The 22,388-nt window shown below is 35.8% G+C and overlaps 1 long non-coding RNA gene across 1 annotated transcript in view; it reads left to right on the top strand.

The window, feature by feature from the left end:
- LOC113484378 overlaps positions 1-16,709 on the top strand; it is a 63,973-nt gene extending 47,264 nt beyond the window's left edge. The window contains exon 4 of the long non-coding RNA XR_003399211.1: positions 15,730-16,709. This is a non-coding gene — a long non-coding RNA (uncharacterized LOC113484378). The remainder of the gene's footprint in view (positions 1-15,729) is intronic.
- Positions 16,710-22,388: the final 5,679 nt, after the last annotated feature.

The following is a 22,388-nucleotide window of genomic DNA, read 5'->3' as shown; positions in this document are numbered from 1 at the left end:
AAGTCTTTACCATAAAAGCGATAAGCTAATATATACTGGAAGAAAGAACTCAAATCCATGAGGGAAATTACAGTCTGAGTCTTACAGAACCCAAAAACCTTTCAGACTGGGACTGGTTCAGATGCTAAACAGCTATGCAAATACCATGGACAGTCATAGAAGATACAATTATATGTGACAATTGCTCTTATTGTGCAGAGATCCATACCCAAATCTATTCACACTTATTCGTAGTTCAGAAGTCTCAGTAGCTTTATGTGCCTTTTATTCTTTTTGTTGACAGTAGTGAGGCGGTGAATGCTGTAAAATATTTTGATAATACATTTATTTTACTAGATTTAAAAAACAAAACAAAACAAAACAGGCTCATGGTATGTTCTGTAAAGTCTCAGTTCAACTACTTCTGCCCCTGGTTTATGAGCTTTGTCCATTGTTACTCTGGTAGTACCATACTGACCTTTTCTTGGCCCATCTGGTACGCTTTTTGAATGAATGTTGCTGCTAACAATGCCTCAGTTCAAGCTGATGCTGGAGTGCAATTTAGTCATTGTTCACCAATGATTAATCAAGAAGAGATTTCATAATGAAGTCAGCATTAAAATGTATGGGCATGTGGCAAATCAGATTGAATGGCAATATCTCAGAATATATAGCATCATATTGTTAGGTTTCTTTTGTCGTTTTCACTCTCCTGGGGACCTGAGTATAGACTGTGATATGCTGAGAGCTCTGTTTGTTTTACATTTTAAATGATTAGTGGAAGATTAAACTTTCATGCTAACTGAAAAATATAATGAAAATACTAAATTTTGGGCTCCCTATCTAAATATTATTAGCTTTTACATGATGTATTTGGTTCTCTTGTTCTTGCTGACTCACAGTCCATAACCTTTCTTTTGTTAATGAGGTTTAGTTTCCTGTTCAGTATCTCTAGACAAAAAGGCATTGTGATATTGTAGTGGAGAGAAGGAGAAAAAATAGCCTAAAAAGAGAAAATAATGGAGAAGAACTATTTTAACATACTTTCATTAAATATAAACACAATTAAGAATAGCTACTAGTGGATGAGGAGATGAATTATATTAAAAATGGCTGTAAACAGAAGGGAAGTTATAACTAAAACTGGTTGGCATTAGGTAAAAGTGTGCCTGTACACATGTGCACTGTAGCTTGTACCTGATGCTGTCCTGCATTAAGGACACAGGTCAAGCTCACTTACCATGAATTAACAGATAAACTTGTAAATTCCCGGATGGAGGAAACTAAACTTGGGGATATGTGGATTTTATATACGACTGGTCTTATGACAGATTTTGTAATAGGACTGTTGCCTAAGCAAATGGTGATGCAGGGTTTCCATAGTAGTAGTATCCCTGATAAACAACAGCAGCTGGCATTTCTAAGAGACAACCCATTTTTAATCTCCAAGAAGCAAATGACTTGTGGTTGTGTATGGCTGATAATTCAGGCAAAGGATTCATACAGATACTGAGGAAGGGGAAAGTGAAAAGAAGCACTGAAAGAAAAAAGGAGATGATGCTATGCTGTGTAAAGAAGGGAAATACAGTACTGAATACATAGTTAAATGTTCCATATATACTTCTAGGGGGGTTATGTATAATGCTTTATCATTTAACAAAAAGTCATGAGAACTTGCCTATCCATTGTCTAGGAGATGCAATTGATTTAATCATCATCAGAAGTCAATTAAGGACAAAACCAGAAACCAAGTAACATGTTTCATCTTGAGTTTGAAAAAACGGTTAGAATTCTGTCTTCAACAATTTTTTTATTTTCCCAAAAAGGGAAAACAAAAAGTTCACCGGAGGAGCTATTGTCATTGTCATCTGACTGCCACTGGAAAATGATCCTGCAAGAGAACGTGTCCAGGAAAAAGTACAAGAGGTTTGCATTTGATAGAATACTTGTCTTTACAGCAAAACATCACTAGTTCTGTAGTTTCTTACAAGTGAAGTACACTGATGATTGCAAATGCAAACCCTGTTATGAGTAGATGTGTCTGCATTTGGGGAAAAAAAAAAAAAAAGTTTCTTCTTTCCCTTCTGTTGTAGACAAGATTGTTATTAATAGACTGATGGGAGGCACCTCAATCTTTTTTTTTTTTGTTGTCTAGTGGATGTATAGCCAGATTAAAAAAAAAAAAACAAGAAAACAATATACTTTCCTGGTATAATTTCAAGGAGTAGGTGGAGCTTTTGGAAAGTATCAATGTATTTTGGCATTTTCTTATTCAAGGAGGGCCAAGAGATTTAACCATTTCAGGGAGTGACCAAGACATAATATATACTATGCTTTGGGGCCTCCATTAGGTTTTTTCATATTATAGCCATCTACTGACCTTCACTAAAATGTTCCTAAACTTGACACTGTAAGATATCTGCCAAACATTTAATCATTACCAAAAAAAATTAAAAATCCATACAGTGTATAGATCCTAAACCCAATGCAATCTGAATTTAAGTTAACAATATATCTTATTCCAAGAAATATTCTTCATTAAATACATCCTGAAAGACTTGGTTGTTGGGTATGAGATCCCCATCTTCTTTAATATGCAGCAAACCTGACATGTTTTATTCAACGAGTCAGATCAGTGAGTGTATTCAGACTATAAATTTGTACATTATGTACAGATAAAAAACATACAATGCCAAGAAACTGGCAAAGAAATTTCCAGTTGAATTTTTTTTGTTTGGGTTTATAAAAATAACTGTGGTGCATCAATTACTTCCTATTGCCATGGATACAAGTGATACTTTATTATATAACTGTACAGCTGTGCTCAATTCTAATATGAAAAAGACTTTTTCATCTTTCTATTTCATACTTACTGAACTGAGATAATAACATCTCCTTTTACCTATGAATGTATTCAATTTCTTTACCATTCTCTAAAGTATTATTGATTAGAATTTCATTAAGGCATTTATCATAAAGTCTATAGTAAATGCTTCTGTTTTACTACAAGGATTCTATGAATGAAGGTCATTCTGTTATATACTACACATGCAACAAAGGTATATACCAGAAGTGTTCTATTAAGGTTAAAAAGTCAAGCATTCAAAACTTAGGTTATCCAAATTCAGCCTATATTGTTCATATTTGTTGTGATGCAGTCTTCAATCACGTAACTGTTTGCTATACCTTATTTATTTCAGACTGTTCTAACAAACAATAGTTCTGACCCAGAAAAGTTATAATTCTGATTAAATATAATTCTGATTGGCTTTTCTGTAGCAGTTAACACTGTTGTGTGGAAACATTTATGCACATGATTTCTCATTTTATGCACGTTTCCTCTCAGCAGCTCTGGGTAGCAGTATTCCCATTTTATAGCCAGGGATCTAAAACTTTGAGAGATCCCTATTGCAAGATTGATACTTTAGTGGACTGTAAAATTGGAGCTCTCCATGACCTGATTTTTCCTAGTACTTGACCTTGTATGGTATTTGAGCTGTTCAGAGCATTGTTCTTGAACACCTGGCTCAAGGAGTGAGCTCATGCTGGGAACTGAGTCTCTGACATTGAGGGGCATGCAGGTAGCAACTTCCTCTGGGAAATTTCTTAGAACCTTGCTATTTACGTAGTAACTTAGAGGTCTGTTTGGCAGAAGCAGGACAGCATAGTTCTTACTGAGTTACCTCCCTATTGCTTCAACTCTTGCATCCCTTCACTCTTACTACCATTTTATCTTAGTCTCCATGTTCATCAACATCCCCATCGTTTCTAATATGTGACTGTTAAAACTTTCATACCTGATCTATGCATCTCACCCATGTGACAAATTTCAGCTGTGTTAGAGTATGTACCAATCACACAGACACTTTTGCATTCCTTTTAGAAAAGTAGAAATAAGTAAAAATACTTTTAATATTTTTGGTGTTACATATAGAAAAGTGCTTTTTCATTTGTACAGGACATTCAGTAATAGTGCAAATAATACTGGTGAGAATGCAGAGGTACTCACGTATGCAAGAGATAAAGTTTAGGCTTATGGCTGCTGTGGCAGAGGGAAGAAAAAGGTTTGGGAGCAAAGCCATAATGGCAAACAGAATTTAGGGACCTATGCCTGACTATAGTTTGGGGAAAAGTACTGCCACAGAATAAATTTCACACAATTTTTACCAACATCATTAGTCTCAGTTTTGACATGGTTTTCTGCATGTTGGCTTGTTACATAATGAGCATAGAAGGTGGACGGAGAATTTTTCTAAATAGACAGCAATGTAATCTTTTAATAGTAGAAAAGGGAAAAAACTCAATTTTAATGGCCACATGCTGCTCACGTGCCAAAAAGTAAATGATCCAACATGTTCCAATGAATTTGAACATTCTGGAATCTTCTTTATTTTAGGAAAATCAGAGAAACATAGTATTGGTAGGAGTTAGGGTGTGGCCAGCAGGGACAGGGAAGGGATCTTACCCCTGTACTTGGCATTGATGAGGCTGCACCTCAAATACTGTGTTCAGTTTTGGGCCCCTCACTACAAGAAAGACATTGAGGTGCTGGAGCATGTCCAAAGAAGGGCAACAGAGCTGGTGAAGGGTCTAGAGAACAAGTCTTATGAGGAGCAGCTGAGGGAACGGGTTGTTTAGCCTGGGGAAAAGAAGTTAAGGGAGACCTCATCTTGGTCGCTTCTCCCAAGTAACAAGTGATAGTACAAGAGGAAAAGGCCTCACGTTGCACTAGGAGAAGTTTAGATTGGATATTAGGAAAAAAATTTTTCACCAAAACGGTCATCAAGCACTAGAGCAGGCTGTCCAGGGAAGTTGTTGAGTCACCATCCCTGGAGGTATTGAAAAGACGTGTAGATGTGGTGCTCGGTGCCATGGTTTAGTGGTGACCTTGGCAGTGCTGGACTTGTGATCTTAAAGGTCTTTCCAACCTAAATGATTCTATGATTCGCTGCTCAGTAAGTAAGTCTAAGTTTCCTTTTTTTTTTTTTTTTTTTTTTTTTAAGAACAGATCACAGAAAACCATTGAAATATGCAAATATATGCAGCCACTAACACCTGTAGATAAATGTACTGTTAAATCGATTATCTCAGTACGGCTTTAAGCCAGTTCTTTACAAATACAGAGGTAGGTAATACATTTTGTCAGTTTCAGTGGTTTATTGCCTAATGCAGGCACCTTCTCCTTTTCTTGGGTGGCACTGCCACAAATGACATAATGAAAGAAATGAAACTTGTGGAGACCTGGTTTAATAACTCTGTTTATGCTTCCTTCCAAGCACTAGAGGTTCTGTGGAGAGTGTTATCTGTATATGCATACACATGTCTATGTTCACACACAAACACACGTACGTACGCATACACCGTTAATGGCTGCAGTAGCCCCACGGGGACAGTCGATTTAGGGCAGTAAAGGTGCTGCTCTAAGTGGTGTGAATCTGCTCCAGTCCAGAGAAAGAGAAATAGAACAGTGGCATAAAACAGCTTTTACCTCATCCTCCTAAGCATCAGTACAGACAACTGTGACCTTTCTATCTTAAGAGGGCTTTTTCCTGGAAGATTCTACTATCAGCTAGAGAGAAGTTGGGCTGTAGAAGGCCTCATGAAACTAGAGCAGACTTCATCCAGAGGACATTACAGCCAAGAGTTTATACTGAAGGAATAATGGGCCTTTACAGGATGGTTGGGTTTTTTTTCTTTTTTTTTTTTTTAGTTATGACAAGTTACATGACTGGTTGGGATCTTCATGGATGTCAATTTATGCCTTCATACATCATAAGAAATAATTACAAATACCCCATGTCTTTTTGTTAATGTGTCTGTGTTGCAGCAGAGCTCAGTTAGAGACTTTAATTACAGAAGTTGGTTTTCAGTTATTAATTCTTTTCCCTGAACTGCCAGGCTTTGTAGGGAGAAGGTTCCTTGAGTGAGTATTCTGCCTCAGGTCGTCCTGATGAGTGTTGCTACAGTCCCATTACTTTTTACGTTGGGTCAGGAGACCTCTTAATACCACTGTTAGCAAGGAATTGTACTGCATTAGGAAAAATTCTAATTTCCTTTTTTCCTCATACAAATCTGTCTTGCTTATTGTGTACCTAATTTAGGACTCAGTTTTCATTTCAAGGGCCTGATCTTTAAACTATAACTTAACTAATAGTAAACTTCAATGTTCCTGAGATCCTTTAGGTTTCACGATTTCCTTACTTTGAAGTTGACTGACAGGTGAAGACCAATTTCCCCAATGCACCTGAAGGGTCTAAAGCCATGAATAACTGTTCTTCAGATGTCCCGTTATTAGAAAGGATCACAAGCAAAAAACAAGTGTTAAGCTGAAGCCATGTTTTAAGGCACATGTACTGGATCTAGGAGTTGTTTTAAGCATATAACAATTTGCTGCAATTAGAAACAAGCATTATCACTTCAATTACCCCTGGGCATAACCTTTCCTCTCCTATTTAGATCGTATATCAGCACCAGTAGTTGATGTTGTACTTTTAAGTAGTATATATCAAGTCTATTCCACTGTTCCATTTTTCCAGCTTAATGCCTGTTTGACACCCTATTTAAAATGCATTTCATTTTACACAACATAATTATTCATGTATTAATTGTGCACTCATCTTTCCTTCGGTGCTCTTTGTTATCTGATTATCTGAATACAAGTCTGTATGTTACTGACTTCCAATCCTGTTACATACTAAACAGAGCCATTATGAGTCCTGTTTATAATGGTGCCATTAAAAATGATGTGCTGTCAAGAATATCTTATAATGATGGTAGCGAATGTGTGTTTTCAAAGATATTTAATGACTATATGGTTTTAAAACTGCAATGGAATATTTTTAATGGATTCCAATATAATAAATCAATCAAATCTTGCCTGACTTAGTTACATTATATCCATGCTAGCTGTGTTTCGTGAAAAACTGCGCAGTTAGCTCTGGAATATTTTTTGCCCCTCCTAGCCTTTGGGCATTGTTCAGGTTTAGATTTTATCTGAGTATTTATCTGTAAGATTGTTTTCCGGATGATGTTTTTTTCTACCAGATTTGTTACGTGGTTAAATAGGTAAAATGCAAAACAGTTATAATGTGCAATTTTAATTCTAAGTGATAAACAACTCTTAAATGGAGAACAACATATTCCTAATGGGTGAGAGACTGCCAGTAGTTATTAGTACTGTAGGTGATTCCCAATGCAACAGAAGTGCTACAATTGCATGGAACACAGAACAAGAACAAGGGGGAATCTATACCTTTGTTGCAACCAGCAAAGAAACACCGACTCTGGAAGATAATCTGGGGATGGAGAAACCTAGGTGCGTCCATGACTGTGGAATTTAAAAGCATTGAAGACATGATATCCAAGACTGCTGTTCCATCCCAAAGATACTTCTGGAGGCTTTCTGACCTAACTGGTTACTTTTGACATTTGCATAATGAGACAGAGTATGACAGAAGTTTTTTCTCTCCCCTACTTCTTCCAGACATTGACAGCTGAAGGAGAGTGGTCATCATGCAACAGGACATATGATAAAATATCATCATTTTTATTATCAGAGTGACTAGTGGAATACTTAGTTTTCCAAGTCTCTCATTAGAATTATTTTTTTATACTGTCAATAGGGTCTGTTCTTTGGCAGTCTGGCTGCAAACATTCAACAGCACTGGGATTCTGCTTCACTTTGGTGTAACATCATGGGTCCTATGGGTTTAGATTGTTTCTTTTCCTGTTTTCTTGGTAGTCTCCTGACACAGAGTCCATTCATCTGGGTTTATTGTGTGAAGAGAATTTAGGAGTAATGAAAATAATCTCAAGATGCATTATCTCCCTTCTGGCTTTACTACTCCCTGAGAAATAAAAATGCAAGTGATCCTTTTTATTTGTTGGTTTGTTTGATTGTTTTAGTGAGTTGCAGGTTAAAAATCAGTTATTTCCTTTATAGGCATTTATATGGAACATTTTTACCAAAGTATCTCAGCACTTGACAGATACAAATGAATTTTCATAGTGTGGGAACAGTGTATATATATATATATATATATATAAATAAAATTTATCCCTTTTTGTAATCTTTTGCAAAAAAATAGGTGAATGAGAAGGCACCTAGACTGTGTTTAGACATATGATCTGATTCTTAGGTATTTAGGTATGGTACAAATGACCTATTGGAAGCAACCCGCTGCTGCTGTATCTGCTGTAGCCAGGCCTGGTTTTTTCATTGTCACTAAGGCTCTTTTAGGGGAAGGGAGATGAAGTAATTAAATGTTCCATATCTATTCCACCAACACTAGCATGGGGAGAATTATTTAAGAAATGAATTGGAGAATGATATGGGCTTCTTATCAACAGCTGTCTGCTCATGATGCATTGATAGTAAACCTGTCTCAAATACATCGTCAGTGGGAAGTAGTATATGTTTATGATATTCCAGAGTTCAGTTCTGTAACACAAAATTCTGTACCATCAGGTTATTTTTTTGTTGCTGAATGACAGCAACAGTATTGTTCCTTTCCCAGATATGTTCAGACTGCCACCGTAACATTGTTATATGTTGTTCAGATAAGGCTAGTTTTTCCTGAAGGCAAAAAGCATACAGAGCCCTAATCAGGTAGTAAGAAATAAAGAACCCTAAACCAAGTCTGAATATTCAGTACTTTAAAATGAAGAATACAAAATTGTTACTCTCAGTATCTACTGTTGTTTAGATTTCTTATATATTTCATTCAAAAAAACATTTAAGCAGACTGTTTTCTCAAAAGTTCTCTTCACATTCTCCAGTGGAATCAGTGACTTAAATATAGAGTATGGTTAGGTCCCTGATGAAAAGAAAACAGCTTTTAGAGCCACAAGCCTATAACTTTAGAAATTTTCTTGTAGCTTTTTTTTTTTTTTTTTTTTTTTTAAATAAAGGAAAACATGCTTTTGAAGCTTCCCAAAAGTGAAACTTTTTTATTTTCTATACTGTTAGCTCTATAAATTTTCAAGGTGTATCATATTAGGCTGTGTTTCGTCTCAGGGAGCCTAACTGAAATAATTCAGTATTTTTAGTAGGACAATCCACTGAAGAGAGAAAATTTGTTAAAATTTGCTGGCAAGAGCAAGATTTGGCCATATAGCTGAATAGACAAGATAAAAATTAAGCAATGTGTACATATTCACCATTTAATTAAATAAGAGCAAGCTAATGCTGCTTTAATTTGTGTTTCTAAATTTATTTTCACTTTTATCTAAGGATAGCAATTCTCCATCTGAACTGAAGAATGATTTCTAGATCATAAACTTTTCTTTCTACTTTGGAGTAATTTATCATACTGAAAATCAATTTAAAGCTAAAGAGAGTTTGACAAAATATATAATACTTTATTATTCTACATCACTGTTTTAAGATGAATGTAATTCTGTTGGGAATTTAGAAGGAAGCTGAGGAAAGGAGGTGCATCTCTATTATTATGTCCCTTCTTTCTGTCGCTTACTTCTGAGACATGCTGTATTCACCTATCCTGCATATACTTGTGCACTTTTTCCTGGAGGCCACCGGTATTAAAGCTACTCCCAGAACAATTAATTGTGTCATTGTTCTCAAACTCTCATTTGGAGTGAAGTGAGTTTAGCAAAGACATATTAGTTTAATCCATTTTTGACTGAACCAGAGTTAGGTATGAATATGTGAATTAATATTCTGGACCAGCTAAGAAGGTAGGAACCTTTTAAATTGGAACAGTATGTGTGAACAGCTGCGGGTATTTATCACTTGATTGTCATCTATTTTTTTTCCATTTACAGGATGAGACACAGGTTGTTGACTGGAGTATAAGCTACAGTATTTCATTGCAGAAGTTGTGTTATGATTATACACGTTCCATAAATGCACTGTAGTTAATGACAGTCATGCACTCTGACCCATATGTTTTTTTCTTGCTTTGTCTAAAAAAAAAAAAATCTAATTACAAAACCACATTAAATATCATGCAAAATAATAGATTAGAATCCAAATTAACATTAGGCTATTAGCCTAAAGCTACTAATACAGTGGCTGAACTTTGCAAAAGGATTTTAATAGAGCTTTGACTGCCTCTATCATGGATCTTTTACATTAAATTTACATTAAACACATTATTAAGCAAAGCAATAATGCTGTGACATAATTCTGATTAATAATGTGAAGTATTGCGCAATGAACTTGGAGTGAAAGTTCATTCTTTTTGTTTTGATTATCATTTAAGGAGACAAATCAGGTTCATATATTTGTGGCATTCTCCATTTAGCCACAACTATGACCCTGACTTTGGATGCACAAATTGTTTTGGCTGGTATGTTAAAAAAGGAAAAATCATTATAGAATCTTCCGATATTTAAAATGATATCTCACTAAAAATCTTACACTTGTCAGTGTAACAATATTCAGAATACCACCTTGTATCATTTCTTGTTGGTGTGTCTTCAACAATAGTAGAAGCCACACATATGAAAGGCCAGATTTTCAAAGGACCCCAACACCTGATACCTTCCCTAAATAAGCCTTGAAAAGGATTTTAACACAGATAACAAAGATGTGGCAGACCTTTTTCCATACAACCTTTCATTTCAGATATGCACAAAATATCTATTTGTAAGTGGAGCGTTGCTCATTAGTCTCATGATAGGAACAATGGACAAATGTTTTTCTGTGTGCTAGGTTAAGTTTGGAAATGTATATTCTTTGGTAGTAATTAATCAATATTTAAAATTAATCTAGTTTTATGCAATTGTAAGTAAAATCCATCATGGTACAAGAATTCTTTTTCAGAAAGTATACATTGAATGGATTTTAAAAGGTCAAGAAACACCGACCTGTACAATAATAGTGTGGTAGTTTGGTGCCTCCTAATGAGATACACAAACAGCCACTAAACATTGCAGGAAATCGCCTACTGAAAGGAGGGTTCATAAATTTCAGCCTTCTGGGTTTAAGATGACTCTCTGCAAGTCAGATACAATAACCTAGAGACAGATTTATGGCTTAAAACACTTGTTTGATAGTAGGTACCAAAGTCTTTGAAAGATAAAGCATGGCCAAGGTTGTTGGTACTCCTGCAGATGTATGTTAGGAAGCTGAGAAGCCACTTTCATGTTACGGACTCCCAAGGGAGATGACAGGATGAATCTGCAGGCTAATAGAACTGTTCCAAAGCTGCCAAGATGGCAGTAATTCTGCCTGTGCACAAACCAAACTTCAGGCTGGGGAATTTAGTGGATGGGAATATAGCGTCTTTGAGATGCTAGCAGCTGAAGGGGTTAAACAAGGCTTTTTAGAATCCCTGTCTTAGATGTAAATGCCTAAATTTCATTTAGCTCTTGGCCAGATCTGGGCCTGATACAGTATGATGAAATAGGTCACATACATATCAAAGATATGTATCACCAGAGGGCAGTGCTAAACTGGGAAGTAAAATTTTATTTTGATGTGTAATTCATGTGTATGAAAAAAACCTGCTTTTTTTTCTGCCTCAAATATTGCTCTTTTAAAATATATTTATTTTATTGAAACTAGTGTATGTCTGGTTTTAGAAGCAAGGAGAAACATGATGCTTTTATTTGGAGTGAGGAACAGAACTGTAAAACATTGCTTGTTGGGAGTTCAAAAAAGGGATTTTACTCCTAATTGCTCAGACCCTGAAAGATATTTTGTTAGTGTTTCTCCTCAAGACCATGGCAAGATTCAAAAATAAATTATCTGACAAATTATTTGACATATTCTATGCCTAGTCTCCTCAGAACACCAGTTTTTCTCTTTTAGATGATCAGCAAGGGCATGCTCTGTACCCAGTCTGTGCTCCTCATCTGGGGAAATAACAGGCTTGCTTTAGAAGCTATGGCCTGTGTCACGTATAGAGGCATGGCACACAAAGAGTTACTGTAATTTGCATAAAAATGCCACTAAAGTGCAAACGCTGCTTCATTAATATGAATGAAGTTCACAGGATATTTACAAATTACACAAAGCCCCCCATTTAAAAATATATATATTTGATGCAAGTCACACACAGTGTGTATGTGAAGCAGTTTCTGATACTGGCATAACATGGTGAGACAATAAGTAAATATAATGGTTGTCTTCATCTTCATTGACACAGGAACTTAGATTGGGTACTGACAGAAACAGATGTAGCAGTGGATATTAGTTGAAATGAACTCCAGTATAGTATATCATGGTAATAGGCTTTGTCAATATAAAGCATGCTGTAAAAGCAGGGACTTAAATCTGCATGAAGAAATGGAAAAAAGGGTCAGATTGAAAAGGACGTGTCTGTGGTGGTGATATGAGGCTTCTGCTTTTCCAGGAAGTGTGATGCACTGTGCACAGGAAATGATGAGTGTATGAAGCATTAAAACTATTTTATTGATGAGAGACTAGTTTCTTGTTAGTCTGTGATAATGAGAAGGATGATGTGTCTGTGGAAATAATAGGAATCAAAACTGTGGTCTAGTACACAGTAAAAGCATGCAAAATTATGTCAGGCATTAAGACTTACTCATAATACAGCATATACAAGCAAATCTATAGAGGCTTATGCACGAAAAATGATTCTTATCTTTTTTTCACACTTGTGAATCACCCACATGAGAGTGTATTTTGTCATGGGCTAAATGAAATATAAAATCTCTCTCTGGATATTATTTGTTAATCATTAATTTTTATGTTGTGAAAAATACAGTATCTACAGCTAAGTTGGAAAATGAATTACATCAACTTCACTTAGAGCTTAAAGGCATTTATTTTAAAATACAACAATATAATTCAAGAACACAGTGCTCTGGTATCATAGCTATTTAACTTCATAGCAATGAGCTCATCTTTTCATGAAGAATTAAATTCCTAACCAATCCCACAGATTAAAAAAATATCATGAGGACTAGGCCATTTCTTACACTTTAATTACTATCATAAACCTAAATATCAAACTATAATTTTATAACTATTCAGATTGTTCAGTTATACTTTGTGAAGAATGAGAATTTGGAGAGTTGGGTGGTCTGTGTTTTATTTTAATAAGAGGCAAAGCTATATTTTTCCATGGATTAAGTCCAACACAGAGAGAACTGTCAGTGTGAAAACAATAGAATTTATCTCCACTGATGTAGCTTGACATATGAACAAGAGCCTGAATTGTTTCCATGGCAATAAATGTGTAGGACTTATGCATGCATTTTCTGCTATAGGATTTTGATTAATGGCATTGACTAAATAGTCTGAAGTAGAAGAAACACTGCAGCAGGCCTGAGAATAGAGATGGCCTGGAATGGGTGTGCACACCCTACTGCACACTTTTACTGGTAAAATAAACTGTGGCTGAAATCAGAGTTGTCAAGTCTCCAGTAAAGTATGAATTGAGGATTTAGCACTTATGCTTAGTGTGAGAATTTAAAATGAAAAGACAGTCTCTTGAACATGAACTGTATTGGAACACTTTTCTATTTCCATATATGATATTTCTTCTTTTGGGATGAATGGTTTGAATGATACAAATAGTCCTTTTCCATCTTTAAAGGCTGTGGGCTCAATGTAGGTCTTGATTCAGAAGGAAATAAAGTATCTAGCTTTGATTTATTCATTAAGGTATTGAAGCAGTGGGCAGGAGCATGTCAGTATCCTACTGAGCCAAGGTCTTCACTGGCAATAGGGAGAAGTGGTTTTCTGGAACTCAGGTGGGATGCAGAGCACCTTATGGGAGGTGGTTTTATTAGGGAATGGTCAGAACTCAGCAGAAAGGCCCCTAAATAACACATCCTTTGATTTTAAGTAGATCTGGTTGAAAATATAAAAGTGTGTGCTTTATCTGCATTTGTGTGGATATGGAGCTATAGTGCATTTGTAATACTAAACATAATTATCGTGAAAAAAATGGAAAGTCTGAACTTTTGTTTTACAAGCTGCACCCGCACTGATTTTTTTCAGTGAATTCTGGAGTACATGTGATTACTGATTACATATATATGTGGGATTTAAAAATAAATTAGGGAACTTTGCAAACAAATTCAAACAATTCTAAACATGAGTGAAATGCAAAAAATACTTCTCATCTAGAATATGAGGTGCTTATATTTTTCCATGATTTTAAATATATTTTATTCCCATATTTGTTCATTATAAGAACTATTTGTGTTTAATCAAGGGTTCAGCTTTTCTCCAGCTCATCATCTGTTCCTAATCAACCCTGTCGAGGAATCAGGCTGCTGAATTTGTGACGTTGCTATCATTTCTATGGTAATAGGATAGCTGATGAGTACAGTGTTATTGCCTCATTGTAGGATCAGGGAAAAGAAAGACTGGACTGTGTAGGAGGAAGTGTTAACGGGGACACAAATGTCTTTAGTTGCAGAAAACAGGAGCATGGGGAATGATGCCCAATTAAAGGTATTTTTGTGAGAGGGGTCCTTCCAATTTGCCTCAGCATGAAGTTTCCTATTATTTTATAAGCTCCCCAGTACCTTAAGAATACTCTTAGAAATACTAATTAATAAGTATGTTTCAATACTTTTGCCATTATACCTCACATCACAGAATTGTGCTTCAGTAATTGCCCATTGCAAACGTTTAAGGCAAGAGGATGCTAATTACTTCAAAGTTTTAAAAACCTGTGTTTACCTGATTCTGATTCACCGTGTCCCTTACTGGCATCATCTCCCTCGCATTGGCACATTCATCTCCTCAGTGGGAAATGGCAGTGATGGTGGAACATGTTCCTTGTGGTCCAGCCAGTTTCTTGGGCTTCTGAAACAGCAGTGGAGGAACCTCAGGTTGATTTTCATGCTTGAAAACCTGGAAGCAGAGGGAAAAGCTTTTTAAAGTGAGACCACCATATTGGTCCCTGAATCCCTCAGCTGTATAATGCTGCTCCTTTTGGCCTCCATGCCATCTGCTACTGAGTTATACTTGACAGATATAACTTTGTGTTTCTGCCTTCTTTTCCACACCTCTTCCAAAGCAAGTAAAAAGGAAAAGCATGCAAAGACAACCCAGAGAGCTTATTTTAAGGATAAGAATGTTTAATTTCATTGGCTTGTGCTTTGGGAGCACTGTTACGATGTCCAGTCCATTACTGTGTAACTCCTGTGTTTCTGACACTTATTATAACTTCCAAGGCTCTGTCTTCTTTCAGGACTCATAGAGTCCAGGTTTCCTTTCACATAGCATGGTAGATATCTCCCCTTCCTCCGCCCAAGGAGCAATTCAGCTGTGCTCTTCTTAGTGTAGGGAGAGTATCCCTGGAAAAGAAAAAAAAAAAAAAGGATTCTATCCAAAGTCACTGATATATCAATCTGATCGTATCAATCTGATATATCAAATAGCTATGGGATGAACCAGCAGCAGGGAACACAAGAGCCACACAGCTGGTGCTGATGTTCACAGTGAAGACTTAACCAGGAAAGATCATGGAGGTACTGCTTTATTTTCTTTCATCTGATCATGAACTGTGTCTGTCTTAGGTGAGAGAAACTCATTCAAATCCATTTAAACTTATGTAAAAAGCAAAAGTCAAAATAGCTATTCTGTAGTCATTCATAGCTTGCTAGCAATGGAAGGATTCTTTGTGGTGCTTACCAGTATCTGAATATGAATAATGGGTCATTTATAGAAAAGCCTCAAACACATTTCCTCATTCATCTCCCCTGGACTTTCAAGGAAAAATTGGTACAACCCCCACTGTAGGCCAAAGGGGACTGTCTGTCAGGACTGAAGATATCATAGCGCATTCATGTGTTTGACAGGTTATCACCTTAATAAGAAGACTATCAGAGACCCTCCAGCTCTCAGGCAAGGAGAGAGACCAGACCAATTATCCTGATTCAGCCTCAGAAATAATGGACTTGAATGGAATTTCAAAGCATGCTGAAGGACACTGGAAGTGAATGAGAAGCTGAGGAGTTAGTGAACCATCATTATTGTACATTGGCCTTTGTGTACACTAGCCAGCAATAAGTACTGTGATCAACACTGGTTCTCAAGTTAATATCCTCTCCTTATTGCGTAGATTCTCTCAATTTTTCTGACCTCTGTTGTCAGTTGAGAAGCAGGGATAGGAATTCAAGTGACAATGGAAAAAACAAACGTTATGAGAGTGAGATTAAACAAGGAGTTCCTTCTCCAGGGGCTATACTGAAGTTGCGTTACAGATTGACTATTATCCAGTTTTAAATCCATTTTGAAATAATCTTAGAGAGAAGCTAGTTAATGTGACATAGCTAAAGCAGATGCCCCAAGCCTGGCATGATGTTGTTTTAGGCTAGGCTTTGGAACTGAAACTCTACATGGGGGATCTTGTCATATAGGACACAGGGCTCTAAACTGCGAGGAACATACCTGTGAACTTTGATGCAGCTGGTTACATATTCCCCTAAGCTTCTTAACTGTCGAATTCTGTATTTGGTCCTTTTCAGTACCTACTTAATACCAAATTCTGTGTCTGCACTATCTTAAGTGGTCTAAAAATGATTCTTGGCAGAAAAGAGTTCACAGTTGTGCACAAGAGCAAACTAGCTCAGTCCATAGTTTGGTCTTAGATTCTTCCCTGACACTGAACTCCTGCAAGCAGCAGCTCAGGGTGAAATCTTCAGTGCTGTTTCTTTGATGAACTTTCCACAATCAGAATTAAAGTAGACTTGGAGAAGATTGCATTTTCTGAATAGCTAGTCTGGACTTTCCTGTGAACTCTTTCAAAGCAAAAGACTAGCCCAAACCTCCTACCAACAACCCACCACTAAGTAACACAGAGCGCAAAAATAAAGTCTCAGCAAAAAATTATTTTCTGAAATAAGTTTAATTATGTTTTCATATATCACTGGAGGGTCCTCTGATGCAAGAATAGGAAAATCTATAGAGACAAAGGAAGGAATTTTCTTGATAAGCAGATTTTGGTACTTGCCTATTATGTTGCAACTTGGTTCTTTTCCCTTTTAAATCATTTCAGCTGCAATTCAAAGTATTGCTTAAACACTGTCTTAGAAAAGAATCCAGAACCAAGGTCTTATGAGCCTGACATGTCCTTGCAGTTTCAGACAAGAATTTTTATTATTTAGAAGGTAAATCTTTGTTCACAATCACAAGTAATAATTTTTACTGTTGTTACATATAGAGTCCCTTATGAAGGCAAGATGGTGCTTCTGCACCATCTCAAATTCATAGCTGCGAGGCCCATACCCCTCAAAAACCTAAATACAGAAGAGGAACTTACGTCTCAGATCAAACAAATCACTCGTGGGAAAGTCAATATCCTAAATTTTTCGTGAAATTGGATTTACATAATTGACCTGCATTTTTTTTTTTTTTATGAAAGATGTATTTTTTACAAGAATTTAAGCAATTGAAAGGTAGATACACATGTAAGTATCTCTAAAAATTCTAGTAGTCAGACATTTACATATAAAAATTTTTGAAGATTTTCAAAGTTATTATAATAATCTTCAATTAAAATTAGTTTAAATGTATGTTCCTGAATGTGGTGTAACACACCTAAGAGTTGCATGCATATAAAGAGTATGTGGAAAATTAGCATGGGAGCACCAAGATCACTACTTGTTTCATATGGAAATGCATGCTGTATTATCAAAGGAGATAGCCATGGGACTATACCATCAGGAAAATTTGCATTTAAAAGATTTGTTGTATCCAGAATTCATTCACCCCTAACTGTATTTATGTTAGTTATCTATCTATCTATCTATCTATCTATCTATCTATCTATCTATCTATCTGTCTTTATGTAAAGAGGTTTGTTAATGACTCACTCAAACACATGTGGACAGAAGGACATTAGACCAATACAGACCATTTTTTTCAAAGAGAGATCGACTTAAGCAGTGGCCTGCCTAAGTATTATATCTATACATGCCTTTGGGCATTTCTTGGCTTTTTAGGGTTGCTGTCTACTGGCAGGCTTTGAATAAGGTTATGTTCGCCAAAGGTTGGATGGGGTGGGAAGGGCAGACAGACATTTGAGACAAGTCAGATAGTATTTTCCAGTGTGACCCTGGATACTGTAGAACCCAGTTATGTATGTGGTGTTCATAAAACGGCACTGATATGTGCAAACAAAAACCAGGATTGAATCAAAGAAAGATTTTTTTTTTTTTTTTTTAATCTTGAGTCTGTTTTCTGTAAAATCCAACTTCATTTAAAGAAGAAACTTTGGGAATTCCATCACCCTTTAGAGCCAATGTCTCTTGGTTCTGACAGTTTTCTCTAAGCAGACATATTAATAGACAAATGCTTCTAGGTTTCAACTGTTTGGCACTCTTGTATGGGTCTATATGAGTACACAGCTTTGTGTATAGAAAGAGAAACAAATATATGACTAAAAGACAATGAAGAGAAATGGGAATATTTTTTAAAATCTGGCAATTTATCTTTTGACACTAATTTTCCATGTGTGTAGTCAAGAAAGCAGGGCAAGAAAATAGAAGTGTGTGATACTCACTAGTTCATAGGATTATGTTTCCATTTTTTTAAATCAATAAAATAGATTGCTGATAGTCTTTGAATTTTTCTGGGTGAGAGCTTCCTATGAAAGTATTTTCTTTCTGAAGCCAAGAAAATATATACTGGAAAATTACCCTGTTTATCTCTACTGATGATGTCTGCCTAGTGAAAATGTTTCTAATTGCCCTTGCCTTCTAGAGAGGCAGTTCTTATCATATCACATTATCATGTAATCTTGTAATCTTCCAGGGCCTTTAATATGGTATATGGATTTTTTACTGGGTAACATCTGAAGTGACACAGTTTTAACTATACATAGAGCTAGTTAAGAAGCTTGCAACCTTTAGGATCAGCACGGATGATCAGTCTGAGAGCTAATGATTCCTATTTTTAAAATGCACACAGCTATCCTCAGCAATGTTCACACTTTGGTGCAGTCTTTTATTTCTCTAAATCAAATTAAATGATAAATTACATATAGTAATCACATATAGTGTAAATTTTATACCACCACAGGTTTTAATAATAGGTTTTTCTCTTTAAGTAAGTACCTTTGATCCAGTCTCACCAAACAAAAAAAGTCTGCCTTAAAAAAAGAAGAAAAAAAAAGCTGTTTCATTTTATATTGGAAAAATACAATGTGACATCTGGAGAATAAATTGTTCAGTCAGCCAGAAATACGCCTTGTAAAAATTGCTTAGGTTTCTGTAACAAGATTATTTACTGCGACTGTTCACCTATAATACAGCACACTTCTGAAATGGACCTTTTATGAAACACATCAAGCACTGTGGAAATGTATTCAGTGCATTAATCTACAACACTACACACTTTACAACACTTTTAGAACAGATTTTGAAACTCAGATCATCTAATGAGACAGAAAGTTTTTTTCTTTATATTCATTCCAGTCACGTTTTATGCTAAGCCCTCAGGGTATTTAACATAATGCAATAGGGTTTTTTTGAAAATACAAACAAACAAAATGTATTACTTTTCACATGACTAGTGAGCTCAGACTGTTCTCTGCGCATATTTCCATTGCCTATACGTAAGGCAAATACCACGTGTATTTTTTGCTCTAGAGCTTTATAAATATTTAAGCATCTCAAAATGTATCAGTTTCTAGTCATAGCTTTGTGTAATTAATGGCAACGAACTGATTATGACCATAGTAGAGCCAAAGTAAGAGCCTGAATCAGAGAGGGTGAAACTGATTTGCTATGGCTCTGGGTATCTCCAGTAAAGTAACATTGAAAAATGGAAAGAATAAAAAGGGGTGCATTTGTGCCTTATTTTTGGCACTAGGTCTGAAAGGAGCTGCATATTTTCTGTAAGTCTGGATGAAATCATAGGTAAAGGCAGGATGAAGGCTGGTTCAGGAAATCTCTATATGTAACCATGAAAAACTAAATTTTGTTAGTGACATGTGAATAGCTAATGTCTAAATCCCAAGAAAGATGACAACGATGAAGCAAATTTATTTTTGCCTGTAAAGATAGGTTACAAAGAAGCTGCAAGAATGTAGGAGAGGTTTCTTGATGTGCTATTCGGAAATCATGGGATTCAAATAGTGAGATAGACACTGAGTTAGGTTTTAAGGCAACAGTATAAATAATGGTCACAAAAAAAAGTACCCTTCTGTTTCTAAACACAGAAGGCAATCTTTAATTGCTGTCTTGCCTGAAAGTATGAAAAGTATTTATTCTCTTGACTGGTAATAACATTATGTGAATCACATGTTGGGAATTCTTCATTCAGACATTGGGACTGCCATACCTTGGCAAGTGAGATTGTCCCAAAACAACACTTTTTTCGCAAGAAATCCATTATAAAAAATGAGAATAAAGATCATAAAATTCCTAGCTGTCAGTTGTCATTAAGGATGTAGGTCATAAGAGAAACCAGCTGGAGCATAAGAATGCAGTGTAAAAGTGAAAGGTATGTAAAAATGCACTTATTTTTCTGTTTAGCTTCTCCTCTGTTCCAGCAACATGGAAGATCTCAGCATAGGTAAGCTATAGGTCTGCCTTCAGGCTTTGGGGCATGCATTCAAGCCTGTCCACATTTCCTGCCAGTTTAAGTTGCTCATTATGAATACCAGTCCAAAATGCTCAACAGTTTTACAGCATAGGATATTAACTTGGAGATTGCAACTGTGGATCGCAATTGCTTCCAATACTTTATACCAAGATATTACATTTTCTTTGTTGCAAGATGATGGTACCATATGGAGAGGGCTAAAATTCGCCAACTGGAGGAAATGAACTATCATAGTTCTTGAATTTTTCATTTCTGTTAGTGACTCAGTGATTGGTCCGAGTCAACTTGCATGTTGTTTTGGTAGTCCAATATTAATTTATCTTGACTGTGGATTGTACAGTGTTTTGAATATATAATCTACTGTATTAGTGGGTTTGCTTTATTTATATTAAAACGAACCTTTATTAGGAAATAGAAGTAATTTATGGCAGCATGTGGTAGTTGAGAGATGATATTATCAGCCAGAAATTGTCACCTGTCTTCTTGCTTTCAAAGATATTTCTTAATGTTTCTTCTCTGTCTTGCCACTTAAAATTAAATCATTCCAAGATTGTGAAGTATTTTTCTGTAGAAGCCTTCTGATGTTGTCATTTTTGTCAGTCTTCAGATGTTCAATTTTTGCAGTGCTCCTGATTTCCTGCAGATTTTATTCTTTCTTCACAGAATGATTCATGTCATTTTCTAGAAGCAGTGTCTACTGTATGTTTACTTCTTCTGTCACCAGAATACCCATGCCGTTAGAAGTCACACTGTTTCCTGTAATAACCTCTGGTTTCTTTGTACTTAAAAATGTCATAATTTATCTCAACTGCTGTTATAACATTCTTTTTATTTTCCACCTTTATTTTGCTTCATTGCTTTTACACTCTACTCCATTTTGCAGTATTGGTGTGTTATCTGCATGTATGGGTTTTTTTTAGTTTTGATTATGTTTTTGTTTCATGTCCTTGATTTTCTATATGCACAATGACTTTGAGTTTATTGTTATCTGAGAGATATAGGGAAAAATTAGGCATATGCTAATATATACTGCATGTAATTATGAATGGAAATGAATTATATATTACATGTTTTTTATATACATATCCTAACAGGCTAAAAAATAAAGAATAAGTAAAAGATACAGAACTAAGCAACTACTTTACCCAATACCTACTTTTGTTGTCAAAGTAGCAAATAGAGAACTCAATGAAAACCAACTCAGGGAGAAAAGCACTATCTCTCCATGTAGAAAGTCTATTATACTCTTTAAATTTCTAGCTAAAGTTTCCCCAAGGAGTACTGTGTTTCTCAACTTTTATGCCCAGGTGGTTGGTGCTGTTGCTTGGGGCAGCTCTGAGAATTGTGTCAATAAACTAAAAACCACATTGGGTATAGGAGCTGAAATTAATGTAAAAAGTTACTGTCTTGCTATTTAAATTTCCCCTGATTTGATCTTTCCATCAATAACTGGAATTTCAACTGCATTACAAAACACCTCACAAGGGGTGCACTCTATCTTGTCACTGATCCTCCATGTCTGTGATATGCTGAAGGGAAGACGGCCCCAGCTATCAAGAAGATACCAGCTATTCCTACATGGTGGGAGAGGGAACTAGACAGGCCCCTGGCCTATCACCAATCCAGATATTTTTCTACTGCTTTTCAGACTGAAGTAGATCAGGTGTTTAAACATATGATCAGCAAACTAAACATGAGATACAATAATACTAGGCAGAGAGAATACAGAGAGATAAGTAGGGCTTCAGATAGTACTGATGTTTCACTATACAATTGAATTAAAATTAAATCAGCTTGCTGAATACTTGTATATATTACAATAAGAAATAGGAATCCAAAGAAAGGTAAGCTAACTCCTTGTGCTACTAAAACTGGCAAGGGTTTTTTATGAAAGAACCACTTCAAAAAC

This window comes from Athene cunicularia (assembly GCF_003259725.1).
Source record: "Athene cunicularia isolate RWA chromosome 11 unlocalized genomic scaffold, athCun1 chr11_part1, whole genome shotgun sequence".
NCBI classification, from domain to species: Eukaryota; Metazoa; Chordata; class Aves; order Strigiformes; family Strigidae; genus Athene; species Athene cunicularia.
Note: the sequence above shows the minus strand (reverse complement) of the source record. Positions and strands in the feature narration are given on the sequence as shown.